Raw genomic sequence first — 8,085 nt, 5'->3', positions numbered from 1 at the left:
GATCAAAACTATTTGATACCATCAGACGTAATCTTTTGATAAAACAAGTAGGAGAGCATGAAAAGATCCCCAACATGACTTAATTGTAGATTCAAATGTTGGATGAAAGAATAATTTAGGTAGCAGAATTTATGAAGGATTACTCATTTGTAAATTCTAATGAATTTAAGTCATTCCTTTATAAGGTAAAATAGAATGAGCTTGCCCTACACTTATAACCTAGAGTTACACCTAAGAAGATTGTAGAATTAGTGTAGAGGTTGTAGGAGTATGATCCAAATAGTGAGAAACTCATAGTAGAGGAAGTAAGAGAATTTTTAATGAGAAGTGGAATGCTACTTTTTCCTAGTTGGGAACTTAGTTCCTCCTTCATGTTGGATTAGATTAGAAGGCAAGAAAGGTTAGCCTCTTTTGAAGAGACTAACATCACTAGTGAGTTGCATGGATCTAGATTTAATATAGATAGTAAGATAATGGTAGTATGGATCATGGCTCTAGATAAAAATAAACTAACTCTCATGGAGATAAAGGAGTCCCCCTGTGATAATGTAATTTTTTGGAATTTCTCTACTATATCTAGTGACCAAATCCACAATCTAGTGAATAAAGCATCATTAAAGAGGAAAAGAAATATGGATACATTATAGGAGTAGTTGTTCACAACTTACATTATATCCATTAACACTAGAAAAAAGTATGAGGAGGAGTTGAAGAGGACTTATGTCATAGAGAATAAAGTAGCTAACATGGAGGAAGAAATAAGGAACCTAAGAGTTGTGACTAGACCTGTTATAGAGGTGAAGGACCATGAAGCTCAAATTGAAGCTAACATAGTAGTTGTGAGAGAATCCCAACACATGGATATTGATGAGTGGGATGGTGCTAAGAGGTGGAGACTAAGACAATTCAGAATTTCCTTATGCACAAAATTGGTGCCTTATAGGTTGTTTCACAACTTGTGCATAGTAGTTACATTGGTTTGTAAGGAGCTGAATACAAGTGCTTAGATGCATTAGACCTTTTATCCCCTCTATTCACAAATTAAGGGCCTTATGCCCAATTTTTTGACAATTTGGTCCCTCTACTACCCTAGAAAAAGGAATTACCCAAGGTGGTAATCATTAATACTAGAAAAATGATAAATAGGGTAAGGGAGTTACATGGTTTTTTCACAAGAAAGATGCAATTGATCCAAGAGAAAATGAAAAAAATTATTGTGGGCATTCCAAATTTTATTCCTAGTATTATAGATAGTAATGGAAACTTCAAAGAATGGCAAGAATGGTCATCTTCATTTGAAGATATTTTGAGACATCCAAGGTTTGTAGCCTATTGAAATAATGAGACAAATGTAAATGATGTCTATGACTTGATTGATTTTCTCTTTAGGTTAGAATCAAATATGAGTAAATTCTTAGCAAAAGTAAAGGCTATTACTAATTCTTAGTGGAATAAATGTATAGAAGAATTGAATGTAGCTAGGGATGCTACTTCACCCGAGATAGACATAGATGTGACCATATGGGAAGTAATAGTAGACATTAAGGCTCTACCATCCCAAGAAGATGATTGGATAGAAACAACAAAAGGGTTGCTATGAGAAGACAAAAGGAGATAGAAGAGGAAAAAAGAGTTAAAGCAAAGACTTCTGCCATAAATGTCATCTACTTTTTTTCTCCCACTTTCCTACCTATTCTTCGACTATAGAGAAATGTATCAATGTAATTTTTTAGAGATTTTCCCCCTCATTTTTAATTGGTTAGTTTTTGAAATATATCCTCCCATCTGAAGTTTGTTGCAATCCTCTATGTAAGGGTTTCCCATATGTGGAGTAGCGGTCCAGAGTTTGTATAATTTAATATTTCTACTATTTCACAACCATTCCAAAATTGAATGATTCAATTTCTCTAATTTTGAGTTATATTTTGAGTTATACTAGTGTTGTATTATTTTCAAAGGGATTAATACAAAGAAAGTTTTGCATACCTATGTCTATAAGTTTTATTTCCATCTATGTATGTATGTAATCTTTGGAGTGAACGAACAAAGTTCTTTCATTTTAATGCATCTTGGATAAACTAGATATATCTTTTCATTGATTTCTTTTAATTCAAAGAATTAAGTAACCACTTTCAAGAATAGCTAGGGTTATGGGTTTATGGGAGGGATATTATAAGAATGAAACTTTGAGTTAATTGCTAATAATTTAATTGTAAGTCAATTAAATAGGTCAAAAGTTACTAGTTTAACTCTATAAAAATGGATAAGGCACTGGTCAATTAATTCAGTTTCAAGTTAATATAATTATGTGATTGTATAGTACACATATCAATCAAAATATCAATATGTTGGTCTTACTTGTTTGTAATATCTTCTGAGTTATAGTTAGCTACTGTGATCAAGGAGTTTATTGGAAAATCATAGAGGAACATTGACCACCTTCTTCTATAAGGGATAGTTTTTAAAGAAGAATATGAGTGAATGAGTGAGTTTTGAAGGAGAATAACTATAACCAATAATTTCCATCCCTAAGGTGTATCCGCCTTGGCCCTAGAGAACCTAAAGTGAAGAGAGTCCTAATGATTATGTTGAAGTTGGTCTACAGCTAAGATTAACCCTGCTAAGTATAGGTTTTAGCTATTCCTTAGGCTTGGTCTCTATCTTATGCATCCTAATATTAGATTCAAAGTAACCTATTATTCCCTTTCCATGAAAGAAACTCCAACACTATGTGTAAACAATGTCAATTAGGAAAAATCACAACGTCTAGTTTTAAGGGAAAGACCTATTCATTCAATGATATTTTGGAATTGATTCATATTGACCTTTGTGGACCTATTGGTGTTCAAATCTATTGTGGAAACAAATATTTCATTATATTTGTTGATGACTATGCTATTTCTTAAAGAAAAATTTGATGCTTTTCAGTTGTTTAAGTGGTATTTGGCCAGAGTTGAAAAGTAAATAGGTAAGAGTCTAAAGTGCTTAAGATCTGATAGAGGATGAGAGTGTATCTCTAATTAATTCAACATATTCTACAATGATACAAGAATCAATAGCTAGATGTTAATATCTAGGACCCCTCCACAAAATGGAATAGCTGAAGGAAGAAATAGCTTAAGCATGTATTGTGCTAGAATAGTTATGATGGACAATGATGTATCACATAACTACTAGAGATAAGATGTAAGTACAACAATATATAGTTTGAACCAAGTGCAAGTCAAGAAAGGTACAAATGTTACACCATTTGAATTGTAGTATGGATATGCACCTAATGTGAAGTATTTTAACATTTTTGGAAGAAAATGTTATATACTAAAGGATAATAGAAATTTAACTTGATCCTAAGAATGATGATGAAGGCATATTTCTAGGATATTCCACTAAGAGAAAATGTTATAAGTGATTTAAATCTAACACTAACAAAGTTGTGGAAAGTGAAAATGTGAAAGTTGATGAATATGTAGAAAAGAATGAAGTTAAATGAAAAACAAAACTTGAAGACTACAACACATTCATCTATGTGGATGAAGGTGTTCCCTTTACCTTATCTAAGCATGATAATAAGCTACCAAGAAATAGCAAAGAGTGAATGTTGAGTTCCAGTACTAGACTACCAAGCAATAGACTGTGGATGTCAAACATTAGGAAGATAATTCCAAGAAAGTAGAACTTGAACCAAAACCTAAAGAAGAGATGCAAGACGAACTTGAGATCAATTCTCAAGATGAACATGTGCAATAAGAAAGAAGAAAAAAACCTATACTAATAAAATATGTGAGAAGACACCATGCAACTAAACAAATCATTAGAGACAAAAAAATTGGAGTTATGACACAGAAAAGGCTAAGGAGTGAGACATCTCTAATTAGTGAAGGTGAACCTAAGTTAGTGAAAGATGATTTGGAGAATGAAGATTGGATTCAAGAAATAAATGAAGAAATTGAACAAATAGAGAAGAACAAAACCTAGACACTAGTACCTAGACCAAAGGACATGAATGTTATTGGAACAAGTTATATGAAAAAGGTGAAGTCATAAGGAATAAGGATAGACTAATATGAAAATGATATGCCCAAGAAGAATGAATTGTCTATAGGGAAACATTTACCCTAGTTGCAAGATTTAAAGGAGTTAGAACACTACTTTCCTATTCTCCTTACAAAGGATTTAAAATGTACCAAATGGATGTCAAATTTGCATTTTTGAATGGAATACTTGAAGAAGAGGTTTACATAGAATAGCTAGAAGGATTTATAGATCCCAAAAAGAAGAACATGGTATGTAAATTTCATAAAGCTCTATATGGTTTGAAACAAGCCCATAGAGCATGGTATGAAAGGCTATACAATTATTTAGTAAATATTGGATTTGCAATATGTAAATTTCATAAAGCTCTATATGGTTCGAAACAAGCCCATAGAGCATGGTATGAAAGGCTGGACAATTATTTAGTAAATATTGGATTTGCAAGAACTAATGACAATAACATTCTGTACTTAAAGGATGGAGGTAACAATCAGATATTTCTATCTAAAGATTATGTTGACGATATCATATTTGGAGGAAATGATGCATTATACAAGTCATTTGCAAATGAGATGAAGAAGGAATTTGAAATTTCTATGTTTGGTGAGATCAAATTCTTTTTTAGTTTACAAGTATATCAGATGAAACTAGGTATCTACATTACTCAATCAAAATACATCAATGAAATGTTGAAAACTTTTGGAATGGAAGATTCAAGACTAATGAGAACACCTATGTCTATACGACATAAGATATCTAAGAATGATGATTCAACTAATGTGACCCAAAAATTATATATATCCATGATTGGGAAACCATAATGTGCCATCTATAATAGACTTGCTATTGCCCTAGTAGTTGGGATTGTTGCAATATTTTCTAAAATCCTAAGTAGAATCACATGATGATGATAAAAAGGATACTGAGATATCTAAAAGGAACATAAGACTATATATTATATTACATGAAGAATGAAAAGTTTGAACTAAAAGTATACACTAATTCTAAATAGGTAGGCAATGTTGATGATAGAAGGAGTACAAGTGGTGAAGCTTTCTTTCTAGGAAGAAGACTAATCTCATGGACAAGAAAGAAATATAATTATATTTCACAATAAACAACTGAATCTAAACATATGGTAACAATACTAAATTATTCAAATATTGTATGGATCAAGAAATTGTTGAAAGGTGTGAAGGAAGATATCATTGATCTAATTTTTATCTATTGTAACAAAAAAAGTTCTATAAATATATCAAAGAATCTTGTAATGCACACAAAGACTAAGCATATTTCTATCAAGTGTCATTACTTGAGAGAACTAGTTCAAGACAAAGAAGTGAGATTGGAGTATGTAACCACTAAGGAGAAACTAGATGATATTTTCACTAAGGCTTTACCTAAGGATGCTCATTAATATCTAGAAGGAAACTTAGGGGTGATTCCCTTAGAAAAGACTACTTAAGCTAAGATGGAGGTCTGTATCAAATGGGTTGATGAGAATATATTACAAGTTGATGTAGAAAGTCATACTTTAGAAGCTACCTAAAATAATGAAGGAAGAAGAACATAGTGTTGTATCAGTCATTAGACTAGATGATAGATGGTGAAAATATTCAAATGTACTAACATGAAGATATCTACATAATGAAGATATATGAGATAGATGAAGTGTCTTTGGCATTGTTGTCAAAGAAGGAGGATTGAGTTACCATGGTGTAATAAGAAAGAGGGAGAGATTTAGTTACCATGGTGTAATATGAAAGAATGGGAATTTTTTAGTTACTTTATGGAGATGGATTTATTTAGGAAGGAGATGGTTTTGCTAGCAATACTAAGAAATCTTATCAATTTTTTAATCTGATATGATAGAGGGAGTTTATGTGTTGCCTATCAAAGTTGCATGGATGATAATTAGAATAAAATTGAAAGAGAGAGATTTTGGACATAGAAATGAGAATTAGAATGAAACTAAGGATATTAATGAATATCTACTGCATAGTGAGAGATTATCTCTCACATTTTGATGCTCAAAGTAGTACATGCTTTACATTGTATGGTAACTAGAGGTGTTTCCATCGATGCCAAAGAGGGAGATTGTTGGAAATTGCAATTGGGATCATTATTATGTTTTCATTGATGTCAAAACTTATTGGTAAGATAGTGCTATCTTATTTGAATGTCATATCAAGATGATTGATGACGAGGATTTGAGAAGATGGACATAATAAAAGCACCTAGAGGAAAGGTTGAGTTATAATGAAACTAAAAATGGCACTTGATTAGTTAGAATTTAACAAGATAAAGTTATTGTTTAAATCATAATACAAGTGAAGAAGACAATTTTACTAAAGCCTTGATGAAGTGATCAAAGACTAGCTAAATGCAGAGGCTTGACGAAGAAAAATAGTAGAAAATTAAGAAGATGAAGTTTATGCCAAGTGATGCTAGTGTCAACCAAGAACCAATATGTGTTTTTTGGAAATATAAGAAGAGTAACTAAGAGGGGAGGGGTAAACTAGTTACCACTAAAACAATTCCAAATCCCTTTGATGTCAATACAAACTTCTTATTAACTCAAATCCTTGCACAACTCGGTTAGAACTAGATATTCACTATAACTTGGTTAACAAAGAAATCTTGAGATATTAATGTGTGTTAACCTTTAGTAACTTAGTTTCAAAAACATAAAGTAGTAAGAAAATAACATCAACACATAAGACACCAAGATTTAATGTGGAAATCCAATTTGGGAAAACTACTAATGCAACTAGTTACAACTTTTCACTCTTTTGAAGTTAGTCCTATTAGGAGCCAACCTTGATAAAGGTTACAAAACATACTATTAGGCATGAACTTGTTAAAGGATTTTAATCACCCTATTAGGAGTGGTCTTGTTAGAGGTCTTAAGACAATTCAATCTAGAAATTCCACCTTGTTAGAGGATTTACAAAATGATGATTAAGTCAACTCTATTAAGAGATTTCTTTACTACTACAATTTTTAGAGAGTAACAATGATTGATTTGATTGATGAAGAAATTGATTTGTAGATTCAGATCATTGTTCTAGCTTAACCTCTAGATCCTCCCCGATCAGAATATTATTTGTAGCTCCTTAGATGTTCTTCCCTTAATCATATATCCTTCTTTATTCACATCTTATCTTCTTCCATATGTTCCTATTTTAATCCATAACTTGACATTTCATATATATGAAACTCAATGTCAAGTTAGATTGAATACCCTTACAAACAAACAATTAACATCCACTAAGTTAGCTTGCATAGACAAAATAATAAACAAAACTATTCTTCTGCAAGTTGGTTGATACTAAAACTAAGTCACTTGGTTAATACTAAGTTCCTTTGGTAACCAACTTGACTCGATTAACACTAAACTCCTTTGGTAACCAACTTGACTCGGTTCACATAGGAATCCTTCATTGGTCGACCTAACTTGGTTTACACTAGATCACTAACCTTGGTTTCTTCTGAACTTTTCCTCTACTAATCTTGGAGTCTACTAAGTTTGGTTACTACTAGTAGTGCTCTATTAGAATGTAACATTTGTGTAACATCAATGAAAATATACAATTGAATAATTATTTTCAATAATCTCCCTCTTTGGCATTGATGGCAACACAACATATCATAAGAAAAGAAAACTTAAAGTAATTAGAATGATTTATAAGATTTTATAATATCCTTAGGTTCATTCTAATTCTTCATCCATGAGAACTCCATCTAAAATTTTGCCTCTAACATCTTATCTTTAGACTCCATCTAATCAAGTTCTCCCTCTTGCTGTTATACAAAATTTCTTCCTCTAATTCATGAAATCAATCAAACTCTCCCTCAATTCTTTTCATATGAATATGGCATATTTAATCTCTCCCTCTTTGACATCAAATGCCAAAGAATTTATACAATAAATTTATAATGTACTTGATGTACTAATTCATATACAATAAGCTCTAATTTATTTGCATCAACTTGATAGATCTTCAATGTAGTTAAGTTGATGCATCAATTATATGTACTCTAGTGTGCATT

This window comes from Cupressus sempervirens, chromosome 4 (genome assembly GCF_028749045.1).
Source record: "Cupressus sempervirens isolate cs-2001-9-10 chromosome 4, ASM2874904v1, whole genome shotgun sequence".
In the NCBI taxonomy this organism is placed as follows: Eukaryota; Viridiplantae; Streptophyta; class Pinopsida; order Cupressales; family Cupressaceae; genus Cupressus; species Cupressus sempervirens.
This window is presented reverse-complemented; position numbering follows the sequence as displayed.